The sequence below is a fragment of the Mercenaria mercenaria genome, chromosome 4 (assembly GCF_021730395.1).
Source record: "Mercenaria mercenaria strain notata chromosome 4, MADL_Memer_1, whole genome shotgun sequence".
In the NCBI taxonomy this organism is placed as follows: Eukaryota; Metazoa; Mollusca; class Bivalvia; order Venerida; family Veneridae; genus Mercenaria; species Mercenaria mercenaria.
The window spans coordinates 78845532-78872051 of record NC_069364.1 but is presented as its reverse complement, the minus strand read 5'-3'; positions in this window follow the sequence as shown (position 1 = coordinate 78872051).

The following is a 26520-nucleotide window of genomic DNA, read 5'->3' as shown; positions in this document are numbered from 1 at the left end:
TAATATAATTTTTAATTCCAAATTCTCTTTACGAAATATGAAGTGCAGATGAAACAGCAGTTTTAACTTATTTTAGGCAGATTCAGAGCTCTTGTGATTTATGCATATCATATTGGTATTATCAGCTTTCAAAACGAAGCTGAAAATTTCACACTTCTGAAATATTAGACTATTGTTATACATATTCCAAACACAAAGCATTAAAGACATAAAATGTTTATTAAAACCTCAGCAAAAAAAGTGACATAGAGCCATTAATAACAAAAGAGCATAGCAAAATTGGCCAAGTAATAACTTGTATTGAAGACAAAGTCAAACAGTTCAAGCACAATGTCATTAATAATAAAGATATAGCAATAAATGCCCTGCAAATGATATGTATACAAAACAAACGATATAGCCGTAAGAGCCTAGCAAATGGTATTTATTACAAAGGTATAGTAAAAATGGCCCAGAAAACTTCTTTTATACAAAAGAAATAGCAATACAGCGAATGTAATTTATACAATGGATATAGCAATAAAGGCACAGCAAATGATACTTTAATAAAAGAAACAATAATAACGTCTAGCAAATATGTTTACCAAAGGTATAACAAAAATGGCTTATCAAATGTAAAAAGAACAAGAAATATCTTGAAAAATGATAGTCGGCGAATTGTAATAAGGAAAGAAGTTTATAAATTTTTTTATCTAACATTCATCTTTCATCTAACATTTTTCAAATTGCAAAACTAAACACCGCACTTTAACAATTTAAATGGTTCTCTTTTAATTTTTCGCAAAGGTTTCGTAGGGTTGCAATTTTGTTTCGTTTATCCTTAGACAAATAATTACAGCTCATTGCAGTAGTTTGATGAAGATTCATGAAGCGGTTCATGAGAAGAGGTCATTAAATGTGTTTATATTTTTAGCTAAATTGGTCTCTATCCCCATTTGTAACAAAATAGCAGGAGACCTTACGATATTGTTACACATCGAGTTTGATAAAAATCCATTACATTTTAGTGGTTAATGAGAAGAAAGGCATATCTACTTTTAGCTATAGTGGTCCCTAATAGGGCCCAAGTTCCTATATAAATAAATTTGGAAGAGGACCTTATAATGATGCTCCAGACCAAGTATGACAAAAATCCACCAAGCTGTTTATGAGACGCTGTATAAAGGCATTTCTAGTTTTAGCTCTAGCAGCCCCTAAAAGGGGTCAAATGTCCCAGCTGAACAAAGTTGGCTGCGGGCCTAATAAAGATGCTACAAATCAAGTTTGATTAGAATACATGAGAAAAAATCAATTAAAGAATTTTTTATTTATTATTTTTATTTATTTCTAAAATAGGCCAACTGATCCCGCTTTAACAAGTTCAAGTTCAAAGTTCAAATTTTATTGCAATTTTCGGCAAATCCTTGCCTTTGGCAATACATACAAAACATAATATATACAACACTTGAAATTTGACATTCATACAAATCACATATATATAATGCAAAATAACAACAGTGTAAATGTAATATTACGATTCTAAAATTGTTCCTATAACACCAGATCTTAATGCAAATGCTTTATCTATAAATTTACATAATTTCAATATTTTACCTTTATTTTTCGTTAACAAATGCATATTCGCTATTCGTGAATCTTTGGACAATGACGTCACACCTATAAAAAAGTGAAGGTCAAGCAAAACATACAATTGTAATATTTGACCGTAGTCATATCACATAGATAACTGTATGCAACCTACCTTCATTTCAGTGTAATGAGATTCAGTCATTATATAGCATATATATAATGAAATAGATTTCAGCTGTGTTCAATATTTGCATACCGTACTAAAGAAAAATATTCATATATAATAAATCAGTTAAATAATTTATAACAAATATATCAAAGCAAACAAGTACTCATTTTAATATGCAATCTGAATAAGTCATAAAAGCAAGAAACCTTTTCATCTACAGACGACAATTGTAACAAGGAATATTTTTTAAAAAGCACTTCTCTATATAAAAGACTCTTATCACACCCTTATTCATGTGATACGCAGACCGTATTCAGCTCTTTCTTTAATTTGATATATGTTGGTATTTGAACAGGTTTTTATCATATTTATTAAACATACTTATCATTTTGATATATATCAATATTCTTGCTAAATGTACTGAGCCAAAGTTAGCTTTAAAACTGTGAACAGCGTCGTTTAGAATAAACGCTTTGTCTACATTTGACTCAGCGTAGCACAACCAACAGAGTGAAAGAAATTGACACTCTCGTCCAATCAGGCAGAGTGTTACATAAATCTTCCATTTTGATAAATTATCTATAATGCGTTATCAAGTAGTTTGATTTGCAAACTGAAGTCACGTGGCATAGGTAACGAAAACGAATTTAGACGGCGTCGCCGAAAAAATACAGCAACCAATACAGAGAAACAAAGGCCGAGCAAATGTCATTCGTACCAAAGACGTATTAACTAAAAGTCTCATTAAAAGAAACAATTACTCGCAAAATACAACATAGAAATATATGCACATGTACGAATATTCATTAAAGCAAGATTTAATGGGGGGAAAAAAGAAATGCAGTAAACACACACAACATAGATATTTTGGGAACACAGCACGGTACCGTCTCAGAACTCCTTCGAAATTAACAGTAACAGAAACCTAAAACTATTTTGCCGTGTTAACATGTTCGGTTCCGAAAGTGACTGTTAAATAAAACGGACAATGCCGCTTTTAAACAATAACAAATATATGGCCAAATTACAACCTGATCATAATTTTTAACGACACCTTGATCCTAGCAATATGTGACATAGTAATATGAAATCAATTTGATCTTTTTATATATTTATCAACATACTGTGTGCTTTATGAGTAATCTACACAGCTATATACGTGTATATGTATTTATTTATTAGTTCAGTAAGATATCTGGTACAATTACAGTCTTGACATAGAAAGCCTAAGGTCAGGACATGCTCATGTGTAAAGGTATGAAGCTGTACGTCATAAAGAAATGATAACTGCCGCTGTATTTGATGATGAAATTACTCACTAATAAGAAACGGCGTTCCCTGGTTATACCGTCTATAACGAATTGGTCTAGGCTGTATTATCCAAATTGCTTTTGAAATCAACATTTTGATGAAAATAGAAGAAGAAATTCCCAGGCGCCATAATGATAATATTAAGTCTGGCTACCGTCTATACACTGAAATGAAAACAAATATTTTTATAACACTACGTTTCTATGATTAATGAACATAAACCCGGAAATTCGGGTCTCGTTGTAGCCCATGTTGTCGTTCTTTAAAGATAACAATAACAACAAGTATGAGTTTAAGAGAAATAGACCAATATGAAGTCAACCTGTTATATACTCTTATATATCCTTTTAGAGTTTTGCCGTTGGAGGCGCCATATTGTATAGATGCTGCTCAAGAAAATCATTATTGTCACGTAGACATCAACACCAAGCCACGCTGCTATGAGTGTTCACAATAGCGTTTCATGCCAATTCATAGTGTAAACAAGATTCATTGTGCACTTTTGTAATGAATAAAAACAGTGTTCACTTGGTATTAAGTCAAGAAAGTGTTGGCCTGCTCTATTATAAAGAAGCAACATTTCGGTGAAGGATAAAGCGGGGAAAATATTCCTGTCTTTAAGACAGTAAGATGTAATCAAACAGATTTAGTACCGCACGTTGTAGCTAGTAATTAGTAGTAAACATTAAACCAGACAAATTTAGTTTTCAGTGTACAAAAATGCGGCCGATTTTTAAGGTTATCATTACCGTTCTTCGACAAATTTTACAAATTTTTATAAAATTGCTTCAAACATCTTACATACATTTCTAATGGACTAAATAATGAAACAGTATTCTGAGACTGGAAAGACAGGTCGTATCAGGACACATTCTTCTTACTTTCTAATAGTATGTTTTGTCTGTTCAGTCAATATAAAAATCATATAAGCATTAATTATCTATAATTATTTTGTCATTGTTTGGACTATTCACATACAAATATCAAGCATATTTCAAAATGTTCCACCTTGCCATTTAGCAGTATTTCCTCTTGAATGTATTGAAATGCAATTTGGCACGTTTGGATTAGATGAAGTGCTAGGAAAAACGTCAGTTATGAACAGCAGCCAAGTTTGAAAACTACCGTAAAAAAATGTTAACCCTTTTAAGAGTCGTACGTATATAATATGCTATAAATGATGTTTCAAGGTAATTCAGTTTTTAATACAAGAATTTATCCATATTATTGCAAGTGCATAAAGGGATCTTACAACGGAAACATTTATGTATCGGAAAACCAAAAACGAGGCAAATTTGATTTTTTTCCAGTACTTACTTTGCGGAAATTAAGTGGAACGTACCAGATCGTAAAAGATCTTAAGACCATAATTTAGACGCGATTCATTTTCAATTATTTAGACATTATAGATTAAATATATTCTCCTTAATCAATATGATTATGATATATGTAACTATTCTAAACATTTCTTTAATAACATTAAAGGCTATATGCATACTATTACTTTTAGAGTGCCGAGAAAACTGCCACTGACTAATATATCAATTACTTAATACATATTACACAACGTTATAAGACAGTAATATTAGGGATATCAGTGTTGGCATTCATGTATATATTTAAAGGGAAAGGCAATGTTGTTCTTATGTTAACTCTGTCTGCTAGGATTTCAAAACTCATTAAATGAAGTGAAAGAATTTTCAAAATCAACTTAAAAATTCTTTCAACGTTATGAAAGGCTTAATGATGGCTTTCGTGTAAGATTAACTTATTGTCCGGCATTCCTTACCTTTTAAGAGAATGCATAATATTTTACTATCTAGTTATTTAGTTCATTTGTGTATATACTTTTGAGTGACGTGGCCCCTTTTGATTAAGATACCCTGATTAAGATATGTAGTGAGACTGCGAAATTTCACCATTTATATGAAAATACGATACTTGCGAAAGATTGCACGTACGCTTAACTTGGTTTTAATTATTTCAATTACTAAATTGCATCTTGTATAAATATAGCTCACATCTCTTTTATATAACGCTATATTGAGAAACTAAAAGCATTGTACTCTTCTGGTCATTTAGTTTGTAACAAGACCCAATAGAAAACTGTTATGAAGAATAATCCCAGGATTGTGAAATGTCTGTCCTTGGCATTTATTATCATTGTAAACATGTAACAATTTAGATTTGCCGTTAGTTGAGTCATGCTGAAGAAACGTAACTGTTGATGGAAGGTTAGAAGAAGTACAATTTTTATATCTTCACAGGTCATTTGTACTTTCCCTGGTACAAACATCAATAATCTGTATGAATCTCATAGGCTTATGTTATCAGATACACCTACGATCAGTTCATCATATATTCACAGTATCTATAGCCAGTAATCGACTTTGTCCAGATGCAGAGAACAAATAGATATTTTGGGGGAAAATATATAATCCACTGTCCTATCCCGACAGCTCTTTTCAGAGCGTTGACGTATATTTTTATGAACCTAGATTTCACGTCCGCCAGACTGTTTTTCGTAAATTGTTCTTTTTAGTCAACAAGTATGCTAAAGATTCATTTTGGTCTGTCAGTTTTGAACAGATTTCAGTGATATTTGCTTTCGATAAAATCAATATTCGATAAAATCTTTTGGAAGCATAGAACGCAACCAAGCAAAAAAACAGCAGACAAGGTTTTATTGAGTCTGTTCGTTAGAGGAGCAACACCCTTTAAGCCACTTGCACGAGAATAAGCGGCATTCTATTATAGTCGAAATGAATGGACTTCATGATCTAAAAGGACCGGAAAATATATCAACGCTGAATCCAAATAAAAAGTAAAAAATAAGTGTTTGTTTATTATAATGTAACCCCTACTGAAAGGGCCAACCATATTGGCTTATCAGACACCTTCATGCATTGAACAGCATTACCTCCCGGTTCTTGTCTTTTTCTAATGCCAGGCACCAGGCAGGTAGGCAATATGTAACCGTTATTTAACAAACTGGAGGTTCACCACCGGTCTCTCTTCAGTAACAAGATCCGCCTCAGAGGAGGTTCGAACCTTCGACCTCCCGATTGCGGGGTAGATGCCTTATCCATTAGGCCACCGCAGCTTTGTTGTGATAGTTTTTTAAACCTCGAAAAAGATCTCCCGGAAATATAGAGCGCAAACGACAAAAAAATAGCACACTCGCTCCAAATGTGCATGAGACGTAATGACAAGATCAACGCCCCTCATGCCGCTCAAAGAAATTTCATCAGTACATATTTGCTACGAGGACAGAGTCAAGATTTGTCATTCTTCCCTCTAAGTTTCAGACCTTAAACGTTAATAAATACAGGTTTTGTTCAACTTTCAATATGCGTATACTAGTATTATTTTAATATTTCGGTAGATGAAATGAGGAAGAAGAAGTAAAACTCAATTTCAGTATAATTAATGGTACCATGTCGCATAATTTTGACTCTGATGTAATTATACGGGGAAAATCTCTTTTAGACGATACATGGACCCTACCTGAATTATGCCTAGTTATGTGTGACAGCACATAGAATATAGACAAACACTTACTTTTTACTTTTTATTTGGATTCAGTGTTGATAGAATATAGATAAAGAGAATATTATTTAATGTATCTAGTCCTACACAAAACTGATAGGTTCATTAATTGATCGAATTGTTTTCTTGTTTTAGTTTTGCTTTTCGAAATTTTACACTTTTCAGAAATTTTGCATTTTCCGTGACTTTGAATCTCATTTTTTTTAAGTTCTTAGTGGCATTTAAACTATATAGACGAGACAATTTAAGGTAATTATATTCTAAAAGTGTTATTGTTTTTTCTGTAATTGAAAAGTACCTTGTAATATTTATTACAACTTATTTGTAATACTCCATTTGCTTTACATTAAACTCACACAAGTCTTACTATAAGATATTATACATACAACACACCATACGGTCAGTCCGGTTATCATCGCATGTTTTCTGTATGTTCTCTATATAATAAACAGGTGAAGGCAGCAATTGCCTCTATATTAAATGATGAAGTGTGCCACCAATTAGAAACTGTGTTCTCTTGGTATACGATCAAGAATTATTGGCCTGCCCTGTTTTTATCAAGAAGGTATTCCGACGATGAAGGATATTTTCTGTAACGAAGTGTTCGGGTAAACTATGTTAGTCCTTCAAACAGTGAAATGAAAGCCAATCTCTTTATCAAAATGATTGACTTTGATATGATAAATGCTGCGGTTTCTTGTTTATAAGCGCACACATTAGTCATTCCTGACTTACGAAAAAAAGCTTTCCAGTTTATAATTATTGACTGATGATGCTTGTTAATGAAAGCACTGTCCAAATCAATCACATTTGATAAGAAGTACTAAGGGGTTTAATTTCTGGGACAGGGCCACACAAGCATTAATTTTGTACAATAAACAAATCGTTCTGAATTCCGGACAGAAATGTACGGTGTTCCGTTTGGACAATCGTGACTTTTATTTAATACTAAACCGCGATGGTACGATGTCGAAAACACGATGGCGCGCTGGCACGATGATGCCACAGCGATGATACGATGGTGAGAACGCGATGTCACGATGATAAAATCGCGATGGTGCGATGGTACGATTGGTGAAATGTCGATGTAATATCGCGTTTTCATCATCGTACCATCGCGTTTTCACCATCGAACCATCGTGACATCGCGTTTTCATCATCGTACCATCGTGCCATCGCGTTTTCACTGTCGTATCATTTCACCATCGTATCATCGCGTTTTCACTACCGTGCCATCGCGTTATCATCATCGTACCGTAGCGTTTTCACCATCGTGCCATCGCGTTATCAACATCGTACCATCGCGTTTTCACCATCGTACCGTCGCATTTTCTCCATCGTGCCATCGCGTTATCACCATCGTACCATCGCCTTCCGGTTAGAAATGCGTAGTTTCGTGCACTTGTATTTTTGTCAAAAATAGATGAATGTATCTCAATGTATTTTGTGGGAAGAAATTTACCATTTAGATTCTGCTGTTTTGCAAAATGTTTTACAAAATGTTCAGTGCCCAGTGTAAAATCTTCAAGGCCACGTCCTTTGTATTTTATGTACACATGAAAGTAAATAAAAAGCTGGGTGTAATAGTCACATGTTATTATTCAAACTCAGCTTATTCTTGTTAGGATGTAGAAGGTACATAGTGCAATGTGAAAATGAGATTGTATCAAGCCTATATATTACTGACACATATACTATACCACTGCGCATGACCACTGGAAGGCGATGGTACGATGGTGAAAATGCGATGGTACGATGGTGATAACGCGATGGTACGATGGTGAAAACGCGACGACACGATGGTGAAAACGCGATGGTACGATGGTGAAAACGCGATGGTACGATGATGAAATTGCGATCGCACGATGGTGAAAACGCGATGGTACGATGATGAAAACGCGAAAGTACGATGATACGATAATGAAAACGCGATGGCATCGCACCATCGCGTTTTCGTCATCGTACCATCCAGACATTTCAGTGGAACATATTTAGTACATATTCAAGGCTGTCGGTAGTAATAAGATACGATTTTACATGCGATATACCTTTAATTGTTTCCCTATAAGGCAATATATTTTATCCTTTATAGTGGAAGGAGCGAAATGTTGAACATTCTTAAAAGATTCTCGTAACGTCGAGTGCATTCTACTTAAATTGAGAATACATCTGGGGTCGTATTCATAAAGCATCTTAAGTATAAGTATAAGAAATTGATTATTTACTTAAGTATTACTTAGGTTATAAATTTATTTTACTTAAGTATATTTGATATTTATAAAACAACTTAAAAATTGATTCTTGTTTTTTTATTGTGGATGAAAACATTAAAAAAACAACATTAATTTCAAACAGATACATATGCACAATTATGTTTAAAGTGCTTTAATCTGAAAAACAACACTTTAATCGTACTCTCCACGCTATTTTATTTTCTGACTTAAGTCATTTCTTACGTATCTTAAGTTTAAGCTGTTTTATGACTAGGACTTAAATTTTTACTTAGACTTAAGTTGAAATCACCACAAACTGAAGTAAAATCTTCAACTTAAGTCAAAACTTATACTTAAGATGCTTTATGAATACGGCCCCTGATCTAAAATTATTTTGTCAGATACGAAGGATTGAGTGGAAGAGAATCGCTACAATATCTCATTGTACATGAAAAAAAATCATTTTGTACGGACTACTATTAAAACAAATGGTAGCCGTTGGCTTTTTCAACGACTTTATAACCGATCTACGGTCATAATTCCGGAAAATCATTCAATTTAACGTCTTTGTTATAATCGTTATCCAGTTTAATTTATAATATTTATAAGTAAACTTTATTACTTCGTTTGCAATGTGACTTTATGACTATAAGCGATTTTCTTTATGACGTAGTATAATACATGTACTAATAACTTGAAATTGTTGGCATAAAAAGTACGTTATGTTTACGCTCTTTTATTAACACTCTAGAGATTTCCAGGTTTTTAGTTTAATAACATGTTCAACTCGGCGTTTGTGGTATTTTCCACTTCTGTTGAAAGAAGTAAGACAACACAATAAATTGTTTGTTACACCATTATTACTACAGCACAACAAGAAATGATTGTTATGAGGATATTTACTTCATTTCAACCAATAACAAGAACACTTTTAACGTCTGGCACATTTACCTCCAGTAAATTTCCAGCAGAGAATGTCAAGGCTATCCCGATAGTAGATCACCTTCTCTTTTCCCTATGGAAATGCTGCACATGCGCAATATGACTTTATAAGCTATTGACAATGTCTATAATTTTGCAATGATATGCAAGAAAAATTACCTTTCAGGTCTACCTGTGTCAAACACCTGTCCTGCACAAACGGACATATTAGATCCCTATAATATCTATGTTAATCTGCAATATCATCCTCTTCTTCCATAAAATTATGAATTTATCAAGATATAATATACTCTGCAAAGTGATGTCAGTTGCAGCATTACATAAAAAGATGCCTCAATGTTGACTCAACTTTGCTGACACTTTGCATATTGCTCGGAAATAAGATAACTTTTCTTCTCGTTTGTTTTGCCAATGGCCTTTTCAAGAGATTCCCTGTTGTGTTTGTTCTTCATGTATGATTGTGCCTGTTCGTTACGTATGATTTACGTTAGAGCGGATGCAGTGGTCTAGTGGTAACACTGTCTGATTACGAAACCAGGGTCGTGAGTTCGAGCCCCCGCTACTCCACTAAAAATTACTAACATTGGGATAAGAGTCCCGTGTATGAGTGCTTTGCACCTGTCACGCTAAAGAACCAGGGAAGTATCTGGAATTGGAGCATCTTCTGTATCTTGCACTAACCTCCTACTAACATTACTAACAGTCTTCTGGAGGAGTCGTCTATATGGGTTACCGGTGGTGACTATAAATAAGCTTATATACAAAAAACGATTTAAGTTATTCAAATCTGCATGTTTCCCGAATGGAGAAGCATGTAGTCGTCGCTTCTTCCGTATTCGAGTATTCCTCTGTAATCACCGGCTGGAACTCAGCGAAACGTTAATATTCAATAACCCGGCCTACTTCGGCTTGTATGTATGTACATGTGGCTTTTACTTTGTGTCCTTGAATTAATTCAAAGAGTTTGTACATTGGCACTTGTGTATCAATAAAAACGGTATTTTCATCATTTTTTCTCAAAGCGGGGTAATACAGATACCTTTTAAATGTCTTGTTTTTCTTTAATGTCGAAGAACAGAACAGAGATTTGATAATTACACCTGATATTTAAGTTATCATTATAAATATTGTGTTTATAAATTATTTAGAAGCAGTTGCTGCATTAATTCAGTCAACTGACATCGTATATCTTTTCTGATTTCAGCAAAAGTCTTACATATTCAGAGTGAGAGCATGAAATATTCTAGCACAAGCTTACTGGCGTGTTTAGCCAGGATTTCCTACCTAAATGTGTTACTAGTTCGCTACGATGATACAAAAGACCTACTTTTCCCAAGCCAATTTCTTACTTTTTGCTAATTGTCTTGTGACTGTGCAATCGTTTCAGTGCTCAATAAAATATTTTGATTGCATGCAAATGTAGCATTTTATCTGGTGTAACCAACCTTGGTATAACATAAGTACTAGGAACTTGTTATCAAATGGGCCATAAACAGAATTTATTCCATGTTTTCATCCTTTACGTAACTCCCTCTCGACACTAATATCTTTCCAAAATTGCCAGTGCCACATGGGCAAATCGTGTATGATGTAAAATCGCCTCGCAAGGAATTTTCAACCAGGAAACACGATAACTGATTTGCATAAATACCATGATAAATGGCATTTTGCCGTAACATAAGTAAATTTCAATGCTTTTGCGCATCTGTGTTGGGTTATCGTGACAACTGTCTGCATATAAAAATGGACTTGAGACAAAACAGCTACACTGAATTAGACTTTTAACCATTTATTCCCAGTTTTCTGAGTAATTAAAAGGCGCCCAATTCAGACATTTTCCATCTAAGGGGAAATTTGTAAACAAAACTACTAATTATTCACGGCGATCTGTAAAGATAACAATATCTTAGTAAAGAATGACAAGTATTCATACATAAACTGCTTTGTATAAAGATAAAAAAAAGACAATTTTAATACTTGTATTATATTCATTTCTATTTTGTCCAAACGAAATTTGTAAAAAGATCATGAAGTACAAAGAAATAAAACAAGCATAATCATAAATAAAAAAAAACACTGATTACTATTTATTCAGGGGAAATATACCTGAATACTACCATTGTTAACTTAAAATGAATGAATGTAGTTTAAGTAAAAATACGTGTGTTTTGTTTCTTAAAATTGTGAACTATTTCACTTACTTTTGAACGACTTTTAAATAAGATAATTGGTTCAGAATTGCACAACAACAATAGACCAAAGCTGTTGATAAACCTTTTTCAATTCTTCTTACAATACTGTAAGATTGTTAGTGAGAATTTACGCAAAATAGGAAGAAAATATTGATCTTTTGTATCATAAACGGTTGTATTGTTGTTTGAATTTTGATTTCGTTTTACTCCTGTTTTTATCGAGAAAGAAGTATGACATTCATGAAAAAGTACATTTAAGAACTTATTACACAATAGCTGTTTCAACAAAAGAATGGCAGAAACAATATAACATGGCGCAGAACATTTTATTGGTATGTTCCTCCGATGACCAAGGTTACAGAAAGTTCTCACCTAATCGATACATTGAACTGGAAATAGTCTCATCAGTTAAATGATACAGAAATAAATGTATCCAATTCGGTCAATCTGTGCATGTTCATCCATCACTTATTCTTTTATTCAGCTGCTCTGGCTTTTCCTCTTCTCATTAAGGTTATCGTATAGAGAGGTCAGTTCATGTTGGCCAACTTTCTCTAATCATGGTGCGTTTCTGAGAGCAGGATGAACGCTTTTGACAATTGTGGAAGTTGCAAACTAAAAATGGTGTTGACTAGGTTTGAAGTAAACATGTATTGGTCTGTTTTGTATTTGCAAGCAATAAGAAAATTATCATCATTACCCTGAAGAAACAAACGAAACTTCAGAAAAACAATTCGAATTCACTCTGGTTATCATTAAGACAGTGAAATAAAAGAAAATCATTATTTAGTATGCTTTTGTGTAGACATTCAGTTCTAACCGAAATTATAGACAATTTTACGAGTTAGTAAATATCCATCAAATTTCATATGATTATGTTTAAATGCAAATATTCTGGTTTGTTAACGTTTATAATTTGTTTGCCAAGACCCAAAAGTAACTGGCATTCAAAACCAAATAGACTTCTCTAGATTTAAAGCTTTGCTAGATAAACTAGAAAACAAGCACTTAACTCAGAAGCAAGTCAGTTGAACTAGAAAATGTGATATGCAACTAGAATTGATGCCACAAATGTGCTTGAAAAAATTTTGCAAATCACAAGTGGTTTTTCATTTACGTCAGAAATTTGCTAAAAAGGCGTTACGTTACTCAATCGAGAAATCCGACTTCCGTACACACTTTTCCTATCGTCATGATTAAAAGAGTTTTAATTATGAGGCCTTTTGCAGGCCACATAGCGTGAAAAAACAATACTTCGCAGAAAAAAAATGCGGCGGAAGAAACAAGTCTAGATGGATGACAATTGGAGACACTTAATTTGACAACAGTGTAGGCTACTACATTATATATACGAGTATACATAACTTGCAGCCCTGGTAGCTGAAGAGATAAACTGGTACAGTGTGTTCCGGACAATTCTATAGTAAAAGAACAATGAGTTCTCCTGTTTCATTACTGGTGGGATCCATTGTCAAGAGGATATAATAGAGGAGGTCCGTTTCCATTTTAATGTCAAGCGCCGAGCAAGAAGGTTATCGGTACCATTTTCAGGTTTTTAGTATAACACGGTCGGGGATCAAACCCACGAACTCTTGCATTTGAAGTGGATTATCTTCACAACGAAAAAACATAACAACCTCATGGGATACTGCTGTCATTATTTTGACAAGAAACTTAACTTTGGCAAATTCATTACAGATAAAGTGTTGTGTGCTGTGAAAAAGTACGGTGCCCCTAAAGTGACATGTTGCACACATTTTTTTCCAATTAGGTAATGCAAAGAAGTATAAAATACATTATTTTTATAGCTCTTTGGGTAATTAAAAAGTCTCACATTACCTAATTGGAAAAAATGTGTGTAACATGTCACTTTAGGGGCACCGTAAAAAAGCGGTAACAAACACCAGCCAAGTTTGAAAAGACTATGTTTTACATTTAGAACTTTACACAACAGATTATTTCGTGATAACGAGACAGGTAAGTAAAAACTAATAAAATACGTTTAAAACATTCAAAGTGTTGAAAAGACTTTTGAAAACTGATTTCTTTAAAATCTGTAGCTACTGAAGTACAAATAAGGTCAAGTGAATATTGTTGACACAACAGTGCCAAGTGTATTGCTATCATCACGTTCACCTGTAAGCACTAGTATACAATTCTATTTATATATTCTGCAGGCACGTGTCCAGGTGGGGGGCCAGGGGGCCCGGGCCCCCCCCCCCCCAGCTGGCTACCTAGTTACGATTTTTATTACTATGGGCCCCTCAATTAACAAATTTATACACCAGCGCAACTGGCTTGATTTGACAGCAATACACAGGCTAAAGAGCCATAAACCCGTGTCCGGTAGTGGAAATTAGCCCAAGGCATGTCACAGGTAAAAGTTTATCTGTGCATGCTTCATTGGTCGCTTGATCGGTACTTGATTGGTTAGTGGAGAAACTATTATGTTTTTTACTCTTTGGAAGTGTTATAAAATGATCAGAACATTGTTGGTTTTGTTAAGTAAATCTTAAAATGAATCTGAAAATTGAAACATTATGATGGTTGTATTTTGTTTCTACATTAAGGCACATTCCCCATATTTATTAAATTGATCTTTTTATTTTACAACAATTATGAATTTGAAACTACTGTATCAATTTTACTCTTTTGGGCCCAGTAACCTTACTTAAAAACTCTCATAGTTTTAAAAGTAGTTTCTCAGTAAATCTCACAAAACGCATCTAAAACTCGTTACTTATGAGGGGTTTTATACATAAAAATATCACTTAATATGTGCTGTGATGTTATAGTTTGTACAGTCAAAGAAGTATAAAATACACATCTATTTATTTTTATAGATCTTTGGTACAGTTAAGAGTTCATTGTCATTTGAAATCTACGATGTAAATAGTAATTGTCATAATATTTCGTTTGTTTTGTTGGAAATCTAAAAACATTTGGCCATTTTGCAAATAGGATACACTTAATAATTAGACTAGCCACTAGACTGATAATTACGACATTTCTATGATTTTTTTTCTTTTTTATGTTCATAGAGACAAAAGTCAGTCTATTCTAGAGATTTTCTAAGAGGACTGATGTTAAAATTGTAATATTGGACATAGTAGACTGGCTCAGTTCACTACATGAAATCATAAAAATGGGAAAAAAATATCATAGTCTAGGAGCTAGTCTTCTTAATAATCATCTTAAAACTTCAACTTTTTTTTTTCAACTGGGTATCATACAGAAAAATAAGTCCATACACTGTGACTGTACAATCATACATACACTGAAAAAGGCTCGATGAAATGGTTAAAAAGTAGACTTTTCCTTAAATATATGATACATTCATGCATCCTTAAAGGTGTTTCAGGTAGCAGGAAAATGCATCTATTCATGTGCCATATTAAAAAAATTTCGCAATCCGGAGGGGATACCCCTCCCGAACCCGCCCCAGGTTAGCCCCCCCCCCCCCCCCCCCAGCAAAAACATCCTGCACACGGGCCTGTTCTGCATACAAGTAGTTTACATGCATTCAATTTCCCTGCACTTGAAACTCTTCAGTTTTATTGATGTGATGCACTGTGAAATTAATTGCAATGAGTATATATGCCAAGTGTGTAGCTATGGTGATAATGAAACAGACAGTAGTGATAAATTAATAAAAAAAATGCCAAACTCATTATCAGGCAGTTAAATAAATTTTCGTTTTATGCTCGTAATAGCTACCTGCTAAAATACATGATGGAGCCGCGCCATGAAAAAACTAACATAGTGGCTTTGTGACCAGCATGGATCCAGACCAGCCTGCGCATCCGCGCAGTCTGGTCAGGATCCATGCTGTTCGCTTTCAAAGTCTATTGCAATTAGAGAAACTGTTAGCGAACAGCATGGATCCTGACCAGACTGCGCGGATGCGCAGGTTGGTCTGGATCCATGCTGGTCGCAAAGCCACTAGATCTATGTTGGTTTTCTCATGGCGCGGCTCATATAAAGAGCGTTTACTTCACAAAAGATGATTTCAATAGCACTTTTGAAATCATCTGTTCCCTGTGTTAAGGATATATGTAGATGTAATTTCATCATATGAATACACATATTGCTGTTATTACAAAGGGATACCACTACTGACGTTCGTCGTTTATAGTGGATAATTATAAACCTTATATGCAAATAGCAGTACATCCTACAAAGTATTAATGAGAATAATCATTTCTATTCTGGACCAGACTAGAAAAGGCCGTCTGTCTTGGAAACTAATGCGTTTTTACTCTTCTGACCAATTTGTATGCCATCAGACAAGAAGAATTGCGATCAAATGTAATTTCCGGACAGTTAAATAGCCCTTTGCTCTCTCATCCTTCCTTGTCATCTGTTTTCATTATAGTTTTATTTAAAGCCGCCTCTGGTTTATCCATGTGGGAAATAACAAAACAAGAATCACGATAGATATTACTTAGACGAAAGTGGAAGGGATACGTATTCATAATTTTCACGTATATTACTTGTACTTTCCTTAATGGAAAAATAGATATACGAAAATATATAATGTACTTTTATACACTGTTCATCCCGCTGTATCAGTGATGACGTATGTGATGACGTATGACACTAAAGGTTATACTTTATTGTGCCGTTACAAACTTCACAGTTTATATGTACAAAATGTTAACAACTTCTAAACAAGTGCAAATCTTAGCTTAAAGAACCTACCAACCGAAAAGAGTACAAGATAATGACTTTTTCTTCCATTTGTAGGCAATATTCGTTTCTTAACACAGTAAACAATCATACGAAACAGTCTGTTTCTGCAAACAGAAGGTAATGCTTCCTGCAAATAAGACGCAGATTTCTCGTGCGTCCTGACAGTGAAGGTTTTGTTCCAAGGTACCTTTTGTCGATATTTGGGAACTTACATAACAGTTTTCTCTTGTATTATGTTTTGTTGAAAGGTATATGTATTGGCATCAAGAACTCCAAGAAGCCTCTTGGTGTGTAAATCTAATGTTATTAACTATACATATCTGAAGTATTTCAGAAAGAGTGAGAAAAAATAAAAGGGCAAACGAAAAAGTTCATTATTAGAACTAGTATTAGCAGTCTCTATTAAAGCGGCACAATCAAAGGATAGACAACATACATCATACATATATCAATATAAACATCTCAGTACCTAAACTACTAAAGGATTTCGATATGACGCAGACATTGATCATATGATGGACAACAACAAAAAGAATTTGTTGTATGATAATTAACACTTTGAAAAATATTACTTTTTCGGCAAATAGTATAGATGGTTCTAAGTTTTAAGAACAAAATTTACAATTTTTAAACATTTGCATATACATATTGCACTACGGACTCAAAAGAAGACATACTCATCTAAGTTCGTGGGCAAGAAAGTTCTTGGCATTGGTACAAATAACTACTTCGTGCAGATATCGCGGATTTCAACTTTTCTGGATAAAAGGAATGAGGCGTTTGTATTTAAAACATTAAAACTGTGAAAATTATGTTCACGTGTTTGATTTCATTTAGAATAGAAGTTGAAATTGCACCTGTAGAATAATATATACAAAAACTGGCCTCACTATAAAGTAATTTAATGTATTGATATAGATTGCCTGTTAACTAATAAACGTTAAAAGTAATTAAATTATAATTTGAGCTACTTTGATAACCAAACAAAATTGTTCACTGTTTAATACTCGTGTGAATATTAACGCTTACATAGGAGCAAAATGGAACAGTTTAATAAACACACGAAATATTAATTAATATTAAAACTTTCCAGCTTGGCGTTAGTCATTATTTTTAAAAAGAAGTTCGAAATATGTCAAGTTTGAATTTTAAGTATGTAGGTCTGGCATTGGTAAATAAAACATCTTATCTGAATATTGTCTTTTCAACAGGTGACGTTTTTTTCAAACCTATAAGGTCTTAGTAAGCCATTAAAGCTATTTACAAACTCAAACTTTAAGACTCTTTATGTCAGACATGTGCTAGAGCTTTTTGATAAACTTATTGTACCAAATTGAATTTTAAATTACCATTGTAAAGTCTAGGGATTTACTGAAATAAGGAAACTAGAAAATTCTCACAGTAAGACATTGTAAGGTGTAAGACTACAGATTGAACATGCATTTTTCATAAATGGTGAATTGGTAGTAAAACACTTAGATAAGCGTTTGATTAAGATAATTAATTTTTGGTTCAAAATTTGGAAAACTAAAGAAAATAAAAGCATCAAGAAAAAGAACATCATGGTGTTAAACGACATTGAAAATAAGTCAAATAAATCCTGTCGGGCGAAGTCTGTAAAAAATGTACTCGAACAATTAGGATTTTATTTTGTTTGGTTGGGTCAAGGAGAAGGAAATGAAAAAGAATTTACAAGTTTATTTGAACAGTAATTGAAGTATATATATGTTGAAGATTGAGACTCATCCGAACCATCGTCTTACAAAACATTTGCAAATTTTAGCTACAAAGAATACCTAGAAAAGGTTCGTGAAGAGAAATGTGTAAATGCTTTGACAAGATTTAGACTTCAGTGCATAGATTAGCAATAGAAACCGGTCGTTGGCATAGACCAAATAAACTCATAGAAATGAAAGGAAATGCATTGTATGTAACATCTTAGAGAACGAATTCTATTTTCTTATTGTATGTCTACAATATATAAACTAGTATTTTTGAAAAATCCCGAACATGTTAAACATTACAGAGCTTTAATCAACTGATGGTAATATTACTCTTAAAAAGCTAGCAACAGTGTGTTCATTTAAGTTGAGAAATTCTGTTACTTTTCTCCTCGCACATATGACCGGTTTTACTGGATTTTGTAGTTGTACTTTTCAGTGTAAGACTATTGCAAGTGGCATTTCTTTAAAACTACGACTCACCACCATTGACATATATTTATATTGTTTATTATGTATAACATCAACTCTTGGGTTGTAACATTTTCTTTAATAATTTTTTCTATATATGTTCATTTTTGTGTAGACTTATCGAGACTTTTATCCTGAACAGACATTCTTAAAGTCTGAGAAATTTTGTATTAGAATTGTATTATTTTAGAAGGTGTTATTTCATCATTATTCTATTCAACGCTTGATATTGAATGATCAGTGTTTCATTTCAAATAAATCATTAGTTTTTCATTCAGGATAAATTTACTTGTATACCATCACACGTTATGCTGACTAGACTCGTACATTCTAGTAGGAAAACGAAAATGAAATTAGAAATATATTCGTGTTAAAATTCGAGAGAACAAGTAACAATATTAGTGTGTTATACTGACTAAACTCAAGATAGTATTACAGTCTTCAAAAAGGGACGTTTCTGCACAGCCCGTATCTCACAAACCAGCTTAATTGAAAAACTAGTAAGTCGCGTTTCAGGTAGTACCTCTTCATAATACTAGTATATAAAATATGATGATATCAGACAATTATAAGTGTGATAAATAACCTCATGGCAAACTACTATAGTTTTGACTAGGTACCCAACAAATGATATTAAGTCAATTGTAGGAGTGATTTATGCGAAATGTTTTTTTTTTCCTCTTGAACGTTTCGAAATCAATTTGGCATGTTTATGATGAAGGAAGTCGCATGTGCTGTAAAAAAAATGTTATTAAGACAAGCCAAATATGAAAAGTCAATGCTGATTTCTATCAACGAACTTTTGGCATCTAGAATCTTACATAACAGGTGTTTTGTGTAAACGAAATGGTAAAGTCATTTATTAAAGTAAAAATTATATGTTTATACCATGTTCAAGTATTTAAAATGTATGTAAAACCTGATTAATCTCGTATTTTTATACCTATGTACTTGCTTAGGAGCAACAATATTTATGCACTTTCGAGTGTATAAATATACAGCACATCAAGTCGCAAGAATCTGCATCAAGAACCTGTTTTGAAGAAATTCACTCTTATAATTACAAAAAGGAATGAAGTATATAAATAATGTGAGTGTGCCATTTTAAACTTTCACGAATCTACAGATTAGTTTATACTAATCTATTTTCGCGCGACTGTTACGAAAGCTTCAAGCTTGTCCGCTCCCTGGAAATGCCAGTACTGGTGTCATATGAGAAGGCGTGGTCGTGACTCCAGATTAAATAAATGCCTCCAAGATGTGTCTTCATCTGCGGGTGTCTCTAAATTGTACTCGGGTACTTATTACACGTGTAAATGTTGAGTTCTGCTCAACCCGGGGATAGAGGGCGTGGACGGTATCTTGCGTTTCCACTACCGTCCATGAACAGGCTCAATCAAACCGAGCCTGCAACATTGTCGTGTTGGGTGACCTGTGGTTTTCCACTTCCTAACACCATCTGGTTCTCACTATTGACCTGACCATGTCGTTTACCTTGCTTATGTCAAGAACAAGTGGACAGAATCAAACGTTAACATTTGTTAAGCTATTATGGCCCTTTATTTTATGATTAAAAACTTTGCATGAATTCAGCTTGCCTCCTCTTGAACAAAAAGTTATTTTCATTGTTGCGTTGCGCAGCGGTGTTGAATAGAGATATTAAAGTTATGTTGTACAGCTGGGATGATAATCCCATTTACTAAAACCGTAAATAGTTTAAATATAATGCAAACACCAATTGTTATAGCAACAAGAATTTCTAATATACTTTCTACTAGGAAACTTACAGGTTTTCAATCCTTTGAACAAGTTTTATGCCACATGACTATATAAATACGGATCAAAAGATGTATACGTATTGTTAAGTGTCTTAGATCTCTCGTTCTTCCTTGTCATTTGTCTTCATTATAGTTCTATTTAAATTCGTTGCTGGCTTTCCGTAAGGGAGAATTACAGAAGTTAAATGATTGTCAATCAGTTTCTTCCAGGAAACATATGTAATTCGTATCTGTCATTGTCACGAAGTTTACGTTCATTTTCCTTATGCCTTACAAAAATAAATACATAGAATTATTTTAAGATATGTACATCTAAGGTTTATTACAAAGTTAAAGTGTTTACAAGGTTTATTAGTTACTTTCTTGTCAAAATTTTCCAGTAGAGTAGAGCCTTTATACACAAGGCTAATTAGCCCTGTAATGATTTCTGTCAAAGTAAAAACGTAATGAAAACTGTCCACCACACTACATAATACTAAAGACTGATACAGATTTAGTTTGCCGCAATGAACTTAACTATTCATATACTTAAAGTTCAAAGTGTCCAAAACTTATAAACAACTATACGAAAACTCTGGTAAACACTTACTTCGATCGGTAAAAAATTCTGGCGAAATTCTGGATAAGTTTAAAATTTATTATTAAAATTTGTCTTCAGTCAGTACATACTATTTTTCTACTTTGTATACCACTTACCCACATAGTTAAGTAAATCAATTCAATTCACTTACCAGGGAAATGCTACATTTCGCGCTTGCAATTTCGATGAAGCATTTTTCACTAATTGCACTTTTGGTTAAAAATTATACTATGTGGACCTGTGACGAAGTTTGAAAAGCCCTTTCCGTTTTATTGAAAAATATTTACGTCAGCTTTGGGAATGAAGTTTTCATACAATTGATATTCCCATGGGAACAAATTGTGCACCGCTTATCGCAGATTTGTTTTCATATTGTTATGAAAGAGATATTATGTTGCTCCTTTTTTCCGCCCCATGTGGTTCTGGAACGATCTGTGTATGAAAAGAATTGGAACCACTGCCTTACCCTTGCATGATCTTAACAGGCAACTAATAGGGTATTAACACTTGGTTTTGCAGTAACTCTGTGATTTCAGCAGGTATGCAAATTTTAATTCCATACCTCATGTTTTTATTTCGATGTAAATGAGATGTGGAACCAAAATTTGTAGTCCTGTTTGGCGCCATATAACCTATACTGTGTTGGTGCGCCGTAAAACCCAAATAAATAAATAAATGCTCCTTTCTCAAAATACGCAGACACACGTTATTTCTGCACACGTTATCTGGATGATATTCTTAATATGGATAATCCGTTTCTGCTCAGTTGGTGGATACAACTTATCCCCGGGTGCTCCAGTTAAATAGAACAATTGGAATACATCTTCATTTTCAGATTTACATCTCTCTGTTTATGACAATATTATGCATTACAAAATTTATAACAAGAGGGATGCTTTTAATTTTTGTATTGTAAATAATTTCCTCTATTTGAATGGGGATGTATCCCAGACTACGACTAATTGAATATATAATTCTTGCAAGAGCGTGTAGTCAGGATGAGGATTTCAATGAACATGATCTGTATACTAGTATTTCAGTATGACTACCTTTATCATAATTTACGTAAATACGTTGCTAAATTTTACTATCGTATTGCATTGCAGATCTGGTTTTAAAATTCAATAGTAATTTAGATTCTTCTGCGAGAAGGTATATCAAAACCCGACTTTCATGAAGAATTGTATTTGGTAAAGGTGTAGATCTAAACGTTTTATTAAATAGAGGATATTACATGAGTGTCTTTTCATATTGAATTTATTAAACGAGTTGAATAAAATAAAATGCGAGGCTCTGCCGAGCAATTTATCAATTTTATTCAACGAGTTTAATGAATTCAATGTGGAAAGTCACAAATGTGATATTCTTTTTATCACATGTTAGCCTGTCCTGTCGAAACATAAAAAAATCTACTTTCTTTTACCATATAAACAAGTCAATTTGACCAACGTCTCCTATACTATAAATGACGTCGACGTCAAAGCTTTATTACACTAGTGTATTATCATTTTTATTTAAGAAATAATATATCTCATCGGTGATTTGTCGCTGAATAAATCACTGTTTGGAGTTCAGATGCGAAGGAATTATATCACGAGGGCGCAGCCCGAGTGATATAATGTTACGCATCTGAACGACAAACAGTGATTTATTCAAGAGCAAATCACTAAATGAGATATATTATTTCGATTCTAACACGTTATCAAGGACTTTAAAGTACACCCTTGTCGGCATGCATTAAATATTTGCCCGTTTTCAATCGGGTTCTTTTCCAGCGCGCCGCTACGCCGCTTGACGCTATGACGTAATAATTGTGACGTCAGAACAGTGAATTGTTGCTTAATAATTCACTGTTTCAAGCCTTCTTTGTTTAATTAATAGGAAAATGAATCGGATCGTGTTAGAATTAATGGCTTTATTACACTCCCGCGACGTCAAACATGTGATAAAAGATGTTATGACCCAACCGTTTCGATAGTGTTCAGTTTTTACAGCTGGACGGTACGCTTTCCTCTTTGTGACTGACGGAACAGAGGGAAAAGACATTGAGTAAGTGCGGGGTTTTTTTTTGAAGGGGGCGGGAGGGGGGGGGAGTGGAGGGGTCTTAAGTATATTTATTTACATTGACCTTTGACTTTGGAACATGGTAGGAATAAGAGAGGTTAGGTGCACCACAAACCGGTTTAAGCTCCCCAGTTGTGTTTTTGCCACTGACCGTTATAAAGAATAACAGGTTCTTTCCCCTCCCCATTATGAGTTCGAGTCTGCTCGGATATGTAAGTTTTCCGTTAAACAAGCTTATTTAAGGTCTCTACCCAACTACACGCTCGTTCCTGAAATTATGCCTAGAGGAGCACTTGGCTCTTCCTCGTCATCAAAGTTGGAAAATTATTCAATGACATTCTCTGTATCTGTGTGACTAAGAGAAAGACACATGAGTTACGCATAATTTGTAAAGCAGTGTTATCTCACAGACTTAAAGTCTCATCATTCATTTATGTTCCATATGTATCCTTTGTAGGATACTACTGACAAAAATGTAAACACATACAATGTGATATACGAAAGTTATGAATACGTGCAAATTACCTTTTTGACACTAGTCACACAAGTTTGATGGTCATCAACATGAACAAATCAACATTAAATTAATCTTTTAACCCTTTTGAAAATAGTTACAGTTTTTCATTTTGAAATCATTATATCTTATCATCGGAAACGAAGTACGTGTGCATATAGTATCTATTACTAATACATAACTTGTTAAAGGGAAGTTCTCAGTTTTCCGAGAACAGACGTGCAGTAATTCACAAACGATGTTTTGATTTTATTTGTATTTTTGATTAATATGCATCATAAAAGTGAAAATATTTTAATTTCACACATGACTAGATAGCTACCAATGTTATGTTCAACAAAGGTTTTAGATGTTAAGGAATACACGGTCCAGGACAATAAAGGCACGGTCCATACACTTCAGTGTAGAAGAAACATAAGCAAAAAGTCTCAACTCAAATATGATAAATGACGTAACTACATGTTCATTTAAATGCAATTTTGCATGAGAAAGTATTGTATGAAATAAAGTATGGGATGTAAAAACACGCAGTAGTAAGCCTCGAAAAAAACTTACGAAAACTAGAACTGTCCCAGGAGTGACTTATACCCCCACCATACGGTCTTGTCACAAAAGAATGGCAACCATCAACCGTAAGAAATTTTAAAAATAATTAGAATAATATAAAACGTGTAAAAAAACTTAATACTTAAAACAAAATTTTTCTCGTCTTTGAAGTACTTCATCCTGGGCTTCCTTGGCACATATAAATAATACTGGTATATGTGCCCAGGATGAGGGATGAGGTAAATATAAAAATCTCTAATATAAGAGATACACTAAAAATAAATACAAAAAAATGTCTTACCGACACATGTTACCACAGAAGAATGTTTTTACTTTTTACACAGGACTAATAATAAAAAAAAACGTTAGAAAAATATCTAAAATATTGAAAATCTAAAAAAAAGAATTTCTAAAAATAGACAAATTCTTGGAATTTAAGGGGAAGTACAAAAGTTAAAAAAAGGTAACTAAATTCCCTTTGGCTCTATCCCAATCAGAATGGTATATAGTGAAAATGCATCAAAATTAGCCTTAAATTCTAAGTAAAAGGGGGCATAATTCATGAAAAATTGGTGTCAGAGTTATGCATCGTGTGTCACATGATGTGGGTGTTGAGATGGAAGATCTATTTTAAGTTTGAATCATATTCATTTAGTAATAACTGAGATATAATGAAAATGCATCAAAATTAACTTTAAATTATAATTAAAATGGGACATAATTCATGAAAAATTGGTGTCAGAGTTATGCACCTTGTGTCACATGATGTGGGTGATAAGGTGATACATCTTTTTTAAGTTTGAATCAAATCCATTTAGTAGTAACTGAGATAATAGATTTCGTGACGCGACGCGACGGGACGAGACGCGACGCCCGACAAAACTGACTCCTATATAGCCGCCCCCCCCCCCCCCCCCCCCCCCCACAACATTTTTGGTGGGGGTATAATTATAGAAATGTTTATTACGACCCATGCATATGGAAAATATTTTTTTTTTGTTCGATGCACTAACAATATATATTTGGTTGAAAAGTTTTAGAGGTTCTATTTTACGCATGCTTAAACTCTATACATTAAAACCTCATCGTATGCATGTAACTTAAATCACGATTTCAAAATAAGTTTATTAAGTTTATTGGAGCCTATCATCAGTTTATTTCCGATCATGTTTCAACTTGAAATTGCAGCAGGTGTGAATAAATTGATTGCAGAACTTCTTTTAAATTGCGGTGTAAGAAAATCTAATTAAATGAACTGTTGCCAATTCTGTGAGTGGGTTGTTTTCTGTACTAAAACATTTCAAAAACTGAAAAGCCTATTAATGAAAAGGAACGTTTTCAGATTGTGTCGTTACTTTGATGATTTGTTCATTCGGGGCTTAGGTTCTTTGTTTCATATGTCATCAAGACTGAAATTTAAACTACTAATGATGTGTTAAATTTATATTGTTTGTATTTTAAGAGTAAACATAGTAACGTGTATTTCTTTCCAAATATTTTCACTTTCTTTAAGAATGATGACTATAACATAAGATATTGCTTTCAGAAAAGAATGACAAGTTACAGAAATACCGTTGTTTTCTTTGCAGGTCTGAATGTAATGTGTGTGAATATACGCAAAATCAAAGAAAATCAATCTGTTTCAGTTTATAATCATTGAAAGTCGCAGCAATATTTAATATTTAATTTCAAATTATTCTTTACCTGCAAAAGAAATTTAGAAATGACATGGCACAACATTTTCTTGGAAATAGTCCGCAGATATATACCGCAGGTGACCAAGCTTTCATAAATCCGTTTTCCAAGTTTTCTACTGTGAACGTGATTAAACAGTTATTAATAAAATAATGAGGTACAGAAATCAATAAAAAGTCACCTTACTCGGCAACAAAGAACTTGAAAATGTTCTATCTGACTACACAATGTCACAAATGCGTTCGACAAAGTTCAGTAATTAACTGTTAAATAATCCCGTCAATTTACAAACTAATCACTAAAATACCATTACTCTGAAAGCGAGATAATTGCCATACATAACATACATATTGCTCCATCATAATAATGAGGAATTATTCTGATGAAGTTTTCTTCGGGTAAAAAATCTTTAGCAGCAACACTTCGCAATGAAAAGCAGTGTATGCACAATCTAGAAACAATTCATTTCACAGATGAAAAAATAGTAATCTATGTATCAGGTAAAATGCATCAA